The sequence below is a fragment of the Ipomoea nil genome, unplaced genomic scaffold (genome assembly GCF_001879475.1).
Source record: "Ipomoea nil cultivar Tokyo-kokei standard unplaced genomic scaffold, Asagao_1.1 scaffold3119, whole genome shotgun sequence".
Taxonomy (NCBI): domain Eukaryota; kingdom Viridiplantae; phylum Streptophyta; class Magnoliopsida; order Solanales; family Convolvulaceae; genus Ipomoea; species Ipomoea nil.
Window position 1 is genome coordinate 12,261 of NW_017619547.1, and position 16,151 is coordinate 28,411.

Genomic DNA, 16,151 nt, shown 5'->3' on the forward strand with positions numbered 1-16,151 from the left:
TCGTGTTTACAATATATTTTGGAAAGAATATATATGGTCTCAAAGTGAAAATGTGATGCATTTCAATTGTTTTAAGTTTCTATTAGAGATTTGTACAAAACAAAATGTGACATTGAAAGTTATGCATTAAACGTGGCAAAAATAATTCCGTTAAGTAAACCAACTACCAAGGAAAACGCTTTCGGAGATCGAGATTTGTTTTTCATCGAAAAAGAAGAAGGCCGAGGATATGCGATGACATCAAGATTATTACCATTCCATTTAAGTAAGAGAATTAAATTTGATAGATATTAAATTGGAGATATTTCATAAAAATAAATAAATAATATACTTTGGAGAATTTTAGACCCTTATTAATTTAAACAAGTAATCTTTTTTTTTTTACCATTCAAGTTAAGAGAATTAAATTTGATAGATATTAAATTGGAGATATTTCATAAAAATAAATAAATAATATACTTTGGAGAATTTTAGACCCATATTAATTTAAACTAGTAATTTTTATTACATTGTAGTATCTGTTCATATACTTTCTCAATCTACTGAAACACAAAGAACCAATAACGTCTCCGAGACAACCCATGTATCATATGATGTCATAAATATCATGTACTCTTTTTCTCAGCTAAGTTTTACCAATGTATCATATGATGTCATAAATATCATGTACTCTTTTTCTCAGCTAAGTTTTTTTACACATAATTTTCCTAGTGAGGTTTTTAACGAGGCATGAATATTTTTAAATATAATATCCATATACCTTGTGTTTTTCTTGTCTAGGTTTTTTTCCATAGGGGTTTTCTAAAAAATTTTTAATAAGACAAAGCGGTGGTCAAATAATGTCCAAAGGGGAGTGTTATAATATTTCATTTATTATGGATAATATTATTGATTTGTAAGAACATCTGTAACATTATGTCATTTAGTAAAATACTTAATGATTATACATGTATATATATTCACATATTGGAATAATAGAGGTGCGGTTATGTGTGGCTTATTTGTATTCTTCATCTTTTCTCTACCTTCTTTATCTACATTTCCATTGATCAATATGTTTGAGCCAATAGGCTGATTACAACAAAAAATTAATATGATTAAATTTTTTAAAGGATACACTGTGATCTTGTGTGGCACTGTAAATTATACTCTATAATAAAAAAAATATTTAATATGATTTTAGACGTACGTGATAATCAAGATAAAATAATGAATGAGTGTAAGAATGAATGAAGATGTGGCACATGAATTAGTTTCTAATTTATTGTACTTGTGTAGTTATATGTATGTTTTGTTATGTAATTTTAAAGTTCAAGTGAGATATGTATAAGTGTCAATTGTAACTGAGCAGCTGAGCTCGTAATACAATTGGCACTTGCACACATCTCACTTGAACTTTAAAATTGCATAACATGCATGTAACTACACAAACACAATAAATTAGAAATTAATTTATGAGAGATGTAGGTGTTTGAGTGAGGTGTGTACTAGTATCAATTGTAATAAAGAAATCGGAGTTGGAAGTATCTCAAGGCAATAATAATACGGTGTAACAATATAATACGGAGAGAGAAAGAGAAGAGTTGGTCTTGTAAGTTAGATTTTTTTTTTCCCAGTGAGTATGCGTGAAAATAATAATAATAATAATAATAATAATAATAATAATAATAATAATAATAATAATAATAATAATAATAAGTAAAGGACCTTGTGGTCCAATGGCATCAAATTGAATTCTACCTGAGAGATTGTGGGTTTGAGTCTCAGGCGCTATTGATTCTTTGTGTTTCGTGCGTCAATTTGCAAATTAGGCAATTTGTTTATATGCCAGGTAGCTTAGAGTGGTTTATTGGATTAATGAAAAAATAAATTTATTATGTTATTTGGAATAAAAAAAATTTAATAGTGTTATATTGTATTACGAATATAAATTTGAATGTAAAATTGTGAATAGGAATGTTGGAAACAATATTTTCTCTTAGGCAGCTCATTTGTTAATTAGGCAATTTGTTTATATGCCAGGCAGCTCAGAGTGGTTTATTGGATTAATGAAAAAATAATTTTATTATGTTATTTGGAATAAAAATTTTAATAGTGTTGTATCGTATTACGAATATAAATTTGAATGTAAAATTGTGAATAAGAATGTTGGAAACAATATATTCTCTTAGCTAGGCAGCTCATTTGTTAATTAGGCAATTTGTTTATATGCCAGGTAGCTTAGAGTGGTTTATTGGATTAATGAAAAAATAATTTTATTATGTTATTTGGAATAAAAATTTTAATAGTGTTGTATTGTATTACGAATATAAATTTGAATGTAAAATTGCGAATAGGAATGTTGGAAACAGTATATTCTCTTAGAGGGTGTTGGGAATGTAAGATTACCTTGTGTGTTTGGTTTGGATGATGTAATATAATATTACCTTGTTTGGTTCAAGGTTATATTTTAGGTTATATGGATCAATTTACAATAATGTCCTCAATAATATATATATATATATATATATATATATATATATATATATATATATATATATATATATAGGCTCCGGATCCCATGAGGTCACATAGATAGATGAGATCATGATGAGATCTCATCTCATCCATTATTTCATTACAAATAGATGGGTGAGATTGAAAAAGATTTGCAATGTAATTAAGGTAGTATTTTAAAAATAAGAGTAGAGAAGTAATTGTAATATTTATGTTATTTTTGGTTAGCAATAAAATGTAATATTTAGCATCAAAATATAGGAACTATGAATGGTAATACTCATGAGTAAATCTATTTTGTTAGCAGTAGTAAAACAACCGTGAGCATAGAAGATTGAAGGAGACATGTTTCCTGGGGTCGTGAATGGCAACTACGTCCACATGTATGTGCATTTGGCCTTGTTTTCAATTGGATTCCTTTCATACGTGTATGTGTTAGGGGTTTCTAGCGTGTGCAAGTATATGGCCTGGGAACTAAAATGGAGTGATTTCGAATGGACAGGTGATTAAGCAGAATGGGCAACGGTATATGCGTGGGTGTGTGAAGAAAGTTACATAGGCGGTGGCATAACATAAAAACGTAGGTTTATAAGGGTGTTCCATAAAATCGTTTATCAAAATTTTGAATTGGGGTGTGGGGGACACATGTTATGTGTCTCGAACTGAGATATAATGATTGTAGTAGTACTATTTGTGAGCTTTTATGGGTGTCAAATTTGTTATTCACAAGGTCTGTGCGTATACGGGTACCATGGGTGAAACATAGGTACGGCGTGTGCATTCGATTGCTACGGTTTGTGCATATCATAGGACGACGGTCTGTGCATCATAAGATTGGGATGTATGTTAACATAATTTTGTTGTGTTATGAACTGTTAACGGGCCTATGATTAGACATGTGTGCGAATTGACGTTATATGTTTTTATTTCTGAGAAAACATAGTATATAAGGTTGCTGCTAATGGGGGTTTCTCATCGGGGACGAAATGTGTGATGACCGACGATGTGTGCACGGGCGTTGGTTAGCGTGTGCATACGATCTGTACGGCTTGTGGACAGCATTGGACGGAGTATGCATAAGATTGGGATGTATGTAATAATAATTTTGTTTTGTTATGGATTGTTAACGGGCCTATGATTAGACCAGTGTGCCTTTTGACGTTATAATTTTTTATTTCTGAGAAAACATAGTATATAAGATGGCGGTAAGGGGGGGTTTTCATCGTGGACGAAATGTGTGATGAATGGTGCTGTGTGCACGGGCGGTGGTAAGCCTGTGCAAGTATCTGTAATATATTTGTAATGGACGTAAAAAGTGGTAGTAGTGATAAAGTGTATATCCGTGTGTAATTTATGGCTGATGTACAATTCTAGGTTTTGAAATTGGTGTCTCTCAATATGTAATTGGAAAGATTATATTATTATTAAACTAACTGCAAATTAATGAGTGCATTATTATAATGATGTCATGTGGTGTAATATGTTTTCGAACACATATCATATGTTACAGGTGTGTGCATAGCAGGACCCAACGGCGAAAAAGATAACATTACGAGTTGTGTTATGGATGTTACTCCTGGTGGTACGAAGCATTGGTTGACAGAAGAAGATGGAATGTTGCGGACAACATACGGAACAAAAGGCCCAACTACATCCCCCACACCAAACCTACCAATTTTCAACTCAGCTACCTCACGGGCCTTAAGAAGACTCGTAGTGCAACCTCTATACGAAGGACAAGCCCGAGGAACAACCCTGTCCGACTGCACAACCCTGTCAACATACAGGAACTAAACCATAACACCATAAGTAAGTTGCACACACTAAACAATCACTCGAAAAAGTAAACACGCACACCGCAGCTTAGTACACACACGCCAGCAGCTTATTACCCATACACCATAACAGTATAACGCACTCACCAAGTTAACAGTTTATATTTAAAAAAAAAATCAACAGAAAAACCAAAATTCAAACTCCGTTTTATAACCAAATTGAACTTGTACCACACATAAGAAACACACATGGCATATACGAAACAAGTGTACCAATTAAGATCTCTACGTACACACTCAAACAACTATAGCATACACCTCAACACATCTCTACCAACATAAAAAAGATGTCAATATTTCCATAGACCCAGAACTAATCTCAAAACAAATAAATGATAAATACAAGCTTCAATATGTTTGACAAGAATGTAAATAAAGCAAGCATGTTGCACACGCCGGGCCACTCCACCGCACACACCACTAGCTGAAATTAGTTCACGCACACACAGCAGCTTAGTACGCACAAACCAGCAGCATATTACGCACGCACCATAACAGTATGACGCACTCACCAATTCACAGATTGTGGATAGTAATGATAGTGGGTAACATGGAGCCATCTTGGACAAGTTCCAGTTCAAGGTTGTCAACCAAAGATGTAACATACCCATAACTACTAAGAGTTCCATAACACGACATAGATTACAATGAAAAGGAAGGCCAAAGCAGAAATTTAGGGAAAAAATCAATCTTTAATGAAGAATTTCCAAAAAGGCATCTAAAAATTTAATGGTATTAAACAAAAGGAGGAAGCAAAAGATGATGGATTTTCTGGAGATAATTTTGAAATAAACAAAAATAGAGAACCAGTTATTAATTCAAAACAGCATGCAATAAGACTAGAAATCGGGGAAAGAATCCCATATACAGTTAAACAAAATGATGCAATATTTTGGTCCATAGCAGCCCAGATTTTAAATTTAATTCAATAAAGAGAAATAATTACCTCATTCAGTTTTCTTGTAGCAGTTGCAATGATCTGTTCTGATTCTGAAGGGGATATAACTGACCATACATACTAAATAGTAGTCATCGGCCACATCCTTAAAGTAATTCTCCTTCACTGCATGCCCCCTTAAGATGTTATTGGCATCCACTGAGTACCAATATATGTTTCCCAATTCACGTTTGAATATTCCAAGAGCCTCAGGAGTTCTGGGATATAAGTGCCCGTGACCATCGGTATCTATCAATAGATGTAGTCGTTGCTCAATGGAATCAGTATATGGAAGAGGAATAACCTGTGCAATGGAATGAACTGCTACTTCACAGTTATAACTGCTACTCTAACCCCGCCGACATTACTCTCCTCACCGTAAAAATGCAAAATCAGTACAAAACACCCCAATAAACGAAGCAAACCAAACGGCGACGACATACCTGGAATGGAACCAGAAGACACACCCTTTTGACGTTTGGACCGCTTATTGGTAGAACCCATCATGACGACTGCTTGGACGGCACGGGCTGAGCATACCGGAAACGTGGCTTCTCTAGAGTGAACGGCCGTAGAAAAGAGGAACCACAGAAGAAAATAATGGAGACTATCTACCTTACCGGAGAAGATAACAAAGCCACGCAAGGAAAAGAAGTTGAATAGACGGCAATAAGAGTGCAAAAAATATTGAAATATGATTTGAGACCATAATTAGACCTGCACACGCCCTAAAAAAGGAATACTAATTAATATAGAGTAATAAATATAGCAACAAAAAGACATCAATACCCCCAATACTAAAAACCCAGCACACACGGCCTTTTGAAAGCATTAAATCTGGGACGTTAAAACAATACAAATAAACGCGGAAGATTGAGCCTTACTATTTCACCTGCCAATAGTGACCTCACCTGATCCAAAATATATATATATATATATATATATATATATATATATATATATACATACATATATACATATACATATATATAATGTGTGTATTTATTTATACTAGTATTTGCACCCGTGCGATGCACGGAATGAATTTGTTGTAATATATGAATCGATATATAATTATTTAAATTAGAACATCAAATATATATTATATAATGCAATTAAGGATATTGTTTGGATCGTTTATATATTTTGATGTTATCATTGCTTGAATTTGTGCAAATAATTGCTCAAATTAATAGCTAATGTTTAGATGTACGCATACGGCGCTATAACTTTAAAGATTTTATTTATCATTATTTAGTATTTTCATAAATTAGGCAAATGTCCTCGTTCTCTAACAACTCAGTTATAGAAATGAATTGGTATCCTTATTCATTTGTATTCATTTGTATGGAAGATATATGTTTTTTGTCTAGATATATAGCAATATTTTCATTTAAAAAAAAAACTTAATATCACCGATTATATTTACACGTTATTGAAACCTCTTTGTAGACGACATTGGTAGTGACAAGACAATCTTGTTCATCTCTGTCTAGATATAACACCTTCGATCCATCAGGACGGGTTACTTGAGTTAAAATATATAATGGTAGAATATTACTCAATTAGTTATCGTTTTATATTTTCAGTCAATTAGTGATATCAGATTCATTTTCAGGCAATTATTCTTTTTTATTTTCAGTCAATTATAATATCAAATGCAGTGATATTTTTACCGAATTTTCGTTCCATTTTTAATTGATGATGTAGATGTTATTATTGAAATATTTTCGTTCCATTTTTAATTTTCCTTTACTATTGTTTAAAATATGCATTTACTATTGATAATGTAGAATATTATTATTGAAATATTTTCCTCCAATTTTAAATTTTCATTCCATTTTTAATTAAAATGCAATGATATGATCATTTTTTTTAGTCAATCATGGATCATTTTTTATTTGCAATCAATTATTAATATTTATTTCCTTTTATATTTTCAGTCAATTAGTAATATTATATTCATTTTCAGTCAATTATTATTTTTTCAGTTAATTAGTCAATTAGAATATAGATGTAGTGATATTGTTACCTAATTTTCGTTACATTTTAATTTGATAATGTAGAATATTATTAATGAAATATTTTCGTTTCATTTTTAATTACATTTACTATTTTTTAAAATATGTCTTTACTACTTGATGTTGTAAAATATTATTATTGAAATATTTCATTTCTATTTTTAATTTTCCTTTACTTCTTAATAAAAAAAAAAAAAAAAAAAAAAAAAAAAGAAAAACTTTGAACTTCTCACTACTTGATGGGCAAGCAATTATGTTTGTAAACATTTTCAAGAGCTCCTCTTTCCAAACATTTTCAATGTGATATCAAAATGATCTTATATCATTCTTCGTATTTTTTTTAATTTTAATTTTATTTTGTCAATCATTTTGTTTGGATTATTATTATTATTATTATTATTATTATTATTATTGACGATTTAAATAAAATTGAGATTGACAAATTAATCACCAAATTTTAACAAATTCGTCATTTCAACAATTTATCTTTAATCAAAACACTAAAAATATTATTTAATAACTCAGTAATTTGCTCTAAACTCCTAAAAAATAAAACAACACATACATTTTGGGTTAATCTTTCCCAAGCCCCAATAATAATAAATAAATAATAAATAATAAATAATAAATAAATAAATAAAAACTAAAATAAGAATACAAAGGTAAAGCTTCTTAAATAAGAACCTTTTGACTTCGCAATACTTGCCCACATTGATGGGCAAGCAATTATGTTTATAAGAGGATCATTGCTCCTCTTATATATAGAGGAGCTCTCTCTTTTCAAACATTTTCAATGTGGGATCAAAATGATCTCACATCATTTATAAAGGGTAGCTCGCCCTTGTCTTTTTTTTTTTTTTTTTTTTTTCTTTTTTTTTGTTAATTTTAATTTTATTTTGTATATAGTTTTGTTTGGATTATTATTATTATTATTATTATTATTATTATTATTATTATTATTGTTATTATTATTATTGTTGTTGTTGTTGTTATTATTATTGTTGCTGTTGTAATTGTAATTTGATTATTTGGCAAATTCGACAAAATTTTAAAAAAATTCGTCTGTTTAACATTTTATATTTAATCAAAACACCAAAAATATTATTTAATAATTTAGTAATTTGCTCCGAACTGCTAAAAACTAAAACAACTCATATACATTTTGGGTTAATCTTTCTCAAACCCCCTAATAAATTAAAAAAAATTAAAAAAAAAAAACTAAAATAAAAAGCCATTAAGATAAAGTTTCTTAAATAAGAGCCTTTAGACACGTTGGGCTTCAATATGTTGATAAAGTTTACATGTAACAGGGTCAATCGAATAGTTATGCTGTGGAACTGTGTCCGCATTGCGCGCAATGTGGACACAGTTCTATGTTTATAATTACTGAACTATATGTTCATTATTATAAAGCTATATATTCATAATTTTTGAACTTCATATTCATAAGTATTGAACTCTATATTCATAATTACAGAACGTCAGAACTCTATGTTCATAGTTATTGAACTATATGTTCATAATTATAAAGATATATGCATAATTTTTTAAATTCATATTAACAATTATTGAATCTCTATATTCATAATTACATAACTATATGTTCATAATTATGTTCACAACACTATGTTCATAATTATAGAACTATATGTTCATAATTTTTGAACTATATAATTATGAACAATTTTTTGAACCGTGTCTACCTTGCAAGGTGGACACAAATCCACAGCATAATTTGCCAGGTCAATAGTACTAAAATAAAATAATAATAATAATAAAAAAAAACCTTTGGACTTCTCGATACTTGCTCACATTGATGGGCAAGCAATTATATATTTGTAAATGCTCATCTTATATATATAGAGGAGCTTAAGAGCTCTTCTTTCCAAACATTTTCAATGTAGAGATCAAAATGATCCCACATCATTTACAAAGGGGAGCCACCTTTGTCTTCTTCCTATTTTTTTAAATTTTAATTTTATTTTGTATATAGTTTTGTATGGATTATTGTTGTTGTTGTTGTTGTTATTATTATTATTATTATTATTATTATTGTTGTTGTTGTTGTTGTTGTTGTTGTTGTTATTATTTTAATTTTATTTTAATTTTATTATTATTATATTATTACATAGGATTTTTATTATACTTGAACAATAATATTATCAATTATGTTATAGAATATAATACCATACATAATATTACCAGTTATCCAAGATTACCAATTAACAGATTTTATTTAATTTCCATTTGACATTTACTTACCAAATAAGCTTTACTACAAAAGTTTGGGCGGGAAAATGAAACATGATGATTTTGTTTTTGTTTTGTTTTGTTTTGTTTTTTTTTTTTTGAAAAGTGATGATTTTGTGTCTATAATATATATATATATATATATATATATATATATATATATAGATTAATTATTACCCTAATACTTAATTTATAATTGTGACTTCAAAATTCTTATTTTATTATTAACATTAACATTTGATTAGTTTTATAAAAAAATGTAAATTTTAAATTGTGTATGAATAAATTTAAACTCTAATCCGACGCATTTCCTTATATGATTGTATAATTCATTGTATATACATATAATATTTAATTGTATGTATATAGGAAAATTCAATAATATAATTTCATTAATTATAATTTATATTGATATATTTATAATTAAAAAATTACATTTAAACATTTTAGAAAGTAGCATTTTAAATTTTGCATGATTATTATAGTGCATAAGTGTATGTATGTATATTTTAAAAATTAGAAATATTCATGTTTTGTTAATTTAATAATTTCACTTCTTTAATTATATTTCATATTTTATCAATTCTAATTTAATAAAATTGCCACAAATATTTCTATGGAACAAATCTTATATTTCTCAATTTCATTAATTATATTAGTTATTAATTATAATTACCAAATATTATGGCAATTACCATAATAATTTCATTAATTATATTAATTATAATATTTGTTCTAATCTCTCGATATTTATATATACCCGGCGGAGTATTTACGTCCAAAAGAAAAAGTTACCATGCACAATATATATTACCAATTATGCAATATTATCATTTAATAAATTTTAATTAATTTCTATTTTACCTTTGCTTATCAAATATAAGTTTTACTACAAAAGTTTTGGCGGGAAAATGAAATAGGAGGATTTTACTTTTATATATATATATATATATATATATATATATATATATATATATATATATATATATTTGATTAGTTTTATAAAAAAAATGTAAATTCTAAATTTTGTAAGAATAAATTTAAACTCTAATCCGATGCATTTCCTTATATGATTGTATTATTCATTGTATATACACATAATATTTATTAATATGTATATAGAAAAGTTCTATAATATAATTTTATTAATTATAATTTATATTGATAGATTTATAATTAAAAAAATTACATTTAAAATTTGAAAAAAAGTTGTATTTAAATTTTGCATTATTATTATAGTGCATAAGTGTATGTATGATTAGAAATATTCATGTTTTGTTAATTTAATAATTTCATTTATTTAATTATATTTCATATTTTATTAATTGTAATTTAATGAAATTGTCACAAAGAAAATATATATACTTTTAATTTTATATTGATAACCATAGTCTATGTATATACTTTAAGAAAATATTCATTATTAAAGAGGGGATATAATTTAAAAAGTAATTTATTTATTAGATTACCTAATATAATTGTCTTACAAATTGATTCCATGCTACTATGTACAATTCATATATTTGAAAACTTTTTAAATCGAAATATCTATTAATTGCCTTAATAGTTAAAATAATTGTTAGTCAATCAATATTCAATAGTACTAAAAGTATTATTTGAATTTTTATACATAAGATATAATATTATTAAATCAAAATAATTAAAAATAATGTGTCCATATTACAAAAGATTTTATAATAGTAATTTTTATTGCATAATAGAATTTGGCAATTATTTTAAACATTGTTTATGGTAATTATTGTATGACATTTAATACTAAAATTATTAGGTAGAATTTTTATAATTAAGGTATAATATTCTTAAGGTACAACATTGCTTATATATGGTTTACCCGTATTAACCATCACTATATTAAATTAATATATAATTCTTTTAATATAATATATTATTAAATCTAAACATATGATTAATATTTATTCAATATTATTACGGAAGTATTACAATTATAAATTTTACTTCGTATTAAATTTTAAATGGCTTAGCATATCGAAACAAAAATGGTAAGTCAATAACATTATTTTACATTAGTAAAGTGGATTTATATCAAGGAATGTCAGATGAAGAATAAAATCAAAATAATACTCCATTGAAAAAAAAGCCACAGTACTTAATCATTTAAAAAAAAAAAATTTTAATGGCTAGAAAAACGTCTTGAAGGGAGAGACAAACTATTATTACAAAAAGTTTATACTTTAAAGACGGAGAAATTGAATCGAAACAAAGTCCAACGCTTTGATATATTGACAACTAAAAAATGCTTTTAATTTCATTTTGGTTTTTATTGTATTCTTAGTATGCTTCCCTCTGTAAGTCTATATCTATTTACATATACACATAATTCGTCCCTCGATCACAAAACTTTATCATCTTCATGAGCAAGGAACTCTATTGCTTCTCGATCAATCTTTCTAGATCCATATCTTCTCCACACAAATAGACAATATATATATATATATATATATATATATATATATATATATATATATATATATATATATATCAACATTTTTTCTTATGAACCACTTTTGTTGTTTAAAAACCATAAAATACAAAAAAAAAAATAAATAAAAACAAAACAAAACCCAAAAAAAAAAGAAAAAAATAAAAGAAATTAAGATGATGAAAACCTCACGAATGCAAATCACGTATCAACCTCAATTGTGGAAGATCACATGATGATTAGAAGTCTATTGCTTCCCTTCAATCTTTCTAGATCCGTATCTTCTCCACACAAATAGACCAAAAAAATATATATATCAGCATTTTTTCTTACGAACCACTTTTGTTGTTTAAAAATAAGAAAATACAAAAAAAAAAAAAAAAAAAAAAACCCAAAAAGGGGAGAAAAAATAAAAGAAACTAAGATAATGAAAACCTCACCAGTGCAAATCACGTATCAACCTCAACTGAGAAAGATCACATGATGATTAGCAAAAATCAATGAAATAATTAACCTTAGTTGGGATTGTGTATGGTCATATAAGGTGTATTTATACACAATGGATGAGATCAAAAGGGTTTAGTATTGAAATTATAAAATGGTCAGAGATCTCAAGAAAGGTAAAATCTTTAATATTATTAAAACTAAACCATTAGGGTTCTGTTACCAAGCCTCTTCCTCTCCAATTTCTTTTTGTTGAAACCCATTCACAGTAGGCTAGAGGTCCTGCTTTTTAATCAAGTAACCACAACACAAAAAATCACAATAAATTAATGAGTTAATACCCAAAATCGTCCTCGACTATAGTGGTTTTTCTCAATTTCGTCCTAAACGACTTTGGTGACCTAATATCGTCCCAGACTTTTGTGTTTCGCTCAATTTAGTCCTAGACTTTTGTGTTTTTGCTCAATTTAGTCCCTCATTTGTTATTCTGTCCATTTGGTGTTAAATAAATAGACAATTCAGTAATTTTAATATTGGCATCTCTTTACTCATAGACATGTGAACTGTGAAATCCTTTTTTTTTTTTACGAATTACTCCCATAATTACTCCTAAAACTGCGAATATAAAATTTGATTTGCAGGTCCGGGAGTAATTCTGGATGTAATTCGTACAAGAAAGAGGAATTTCGCACTTCACAAGTTGAAAGTAAAGAGAGATCAATATTGACATTACTGAATTGTCCCTTTATTTAACACCAATTTGATGAAATAACAAATGGAGGACTAAATTGAGCGAAACACAAAAGTCTGGGACGATATTAGGTCACCAAAGTCGTTTAAGACGAAATTGAGAAAAACCACTATAGTCGAGGACGATTTTGGGTATTAACTCATAAATTAATAAAAACAACTAATCCAACATCCATAGTGCAATACTTTAATTTCAAGGTATTTAAACAAAAAATATCAAAATCAAATAACATATAATCCTAATATAATCATACTCTGTAATCACTCTCCACTTAATAATGGTGTATGCAAGTGAGGTTTTACCTACAAAATTGACCTCGATTGCTAGCCAGGCCAGCTTCCTCGTGAGGCTTTTACATAGAAACCTTCTTGATTCTTCTTCTTCGTGATTAAATAATTCGACAACGATATTTATATATACCAGGCGGAGTATTTACGTCCAAAAGAAAAAGTTACCATACACAATATATATTACCAATTATGTAATATTATCATTTAATAAATTTTAATTAATTTTCCTTTTACATTTGTTTACCAAATATAAGTTTTACTACAAAAGTTTGGGCGGGAAAATGAAATAGGAGGATTTTACTTTTATATATATATATATATATATATATATATATATATATATATATATATATATAGATGTATGAATGTATATCAACGCTTAAATATTAAAAAAACTAAATATATAAATATACACATGTATATTTGATTATATAAACATATATTAATTTCATTATTATTATTATTATTATTATTATTATTATTATTATTATTATTATTATTATATAAGGATTAGTTAATAAGGGCAAAGTTGGAATAATTCAAGATAATTTAAGATTATCTAAAAAAAAAGGGGATAATCACATTACCTTGAAACATTACCGCCACATCAGCTTTCATGTAATATAACATTACCAGGTAATCTTATAACTTGAACCAAATAGACTCAGATTGCCTAGGTAATCTAAGATGACCTGAACCAAACGCCCCGTTAGGGATAGTATTACACTAGTTAAAATATTAGAATAAAAATTTGAATGTAGAATTATAGTACGAATAAGGAAGTAGGAAATAATATATTTTATTTGTATTAATTTAGTTTACAATATTATGCAAACCTAACGGTATAGATTTATACAACATATGCCATATATAGATAATACTAGTTTTTTTACGCACTTTGTGCGAATGAGATAATGCCCAATAATTATTTTTAAATAAGTATCCCAAAGTATATCAATGCAATATTATATAGGAGATTTTCATGCATATGTAAATAAATGTTGAATTTGTTTATTTGAATCGGTAATTTAAAGTATATAAATGCAAGATAATATATGAGAGATTGATTATAATTGTCACTAAAATAAATGTTTGCAACTTTGTAATAACGTTAGTCTAAATACTTAGTTTTAAAGCGATAGTCTAAATAAATACTACTTTTGGTTTAAATTTCTCTAATTCTTCTTAATTCTTTTTTGGGTAGCATTGTTATTGTTTTCATCTTCAGTTCATGTCCTTTTTTTTTTTTTTTTTTTATTATTATTATTGGTAGTGTTTCATGTGCAATTAGGTTACTGGTAGCAGCATAGAGGGATTCATCATGCAATGAGATTATGGTGTAGGAAGTTTTAGATTTACCTTGATGTGTATATGACTGAGATTTTAGTTGTAATATGAACTCTTTAGCGTACAAACACCTATTGATATTTAATAGTGGTAGTTTTTTTCATACATGTTTCATGTGTTGTGAGATGTGTGTCGCAGGTTATCATGTGAAAGTATTGAACGAAATATTAATATTTATTATATTTGTATAAAATACTTGGTAAATAAATAATAAAGAAATAAAGAAAGAAATATATATATATATATATATATATATATATATATATATATATATATATATATATATAACATGTTTTGTATTATAACTTTGATATTTAATTACAAGATAATGTAAAAAAGAAGACAATGAACAATGTAGTGAATATAATAAATTAATAAATTTGAAGGTAAGGAATATTTGAATTGTAGAAAATAAAGATAATATAACTAATGAAATTATATTTCTTTTAAATTTTTTTATAATGAATAATTTTTTTTTAAATAAAGCATTATAGACATCTAATTCTAAATTAATTAAATGCATATGTATTATTTTTTATTGTAGCTACTAATTTATTTAATTAATAAGAGTAATAAAGTGTCGTACATACTTTTTCTTCAACAATAATGAAATCAATGATTTTTTTAAATTTCCATTCCTTGTTGAGACAAATTGTTTTGTGAGTTTGTCCATAACAAATGCTACAATTACTGTTAATAGAGGATGATAATAAATAATTCAAAATATATGGTTACAATAGATATTAATATAATGATATAGTAAAAATTAACTTACAAATTTTTTTAGAAGTTTTCATGCATTGATAAAATTTTGATGTGTAAACTTGTTCAATTGGAGCTAGTAGGATGTTAACATTGTCAATTATTTGAAAAATGATCCTACCATTTTTGAGTCCATGTGTAATTGTATTTATGATCAACAACTTTGTAGTTAGGTCGCGCAGGTCTGACAATGATGTAAGAACATTGTCTGATAAAAAAATAATAGTATAATATTAGTAATGTAATGTACAATTGTACAATTATAAAAAAAATACAAAAAAATATTAATACCATAATGGCCTAAATCATTCCAATAATGCAAAAGCATAATTGAAATATTAAGTTTTGTTCTAAATAATCAGAAGAAGATTAATTTAAAAAAAAAAAAAAAAACTTAACATAATTTTTTTTTAATAAAAAAATTCAAGAAAATCAAATAATTTTAAAGTAGTTCCAGATTTATAATATTTGATGCTCAACTTTGAATGCTATGTATTTAGTCGAGCTAATTATTTGACAAAAGTTTATGTTAAATTTTATATTATATATTTTTTTAA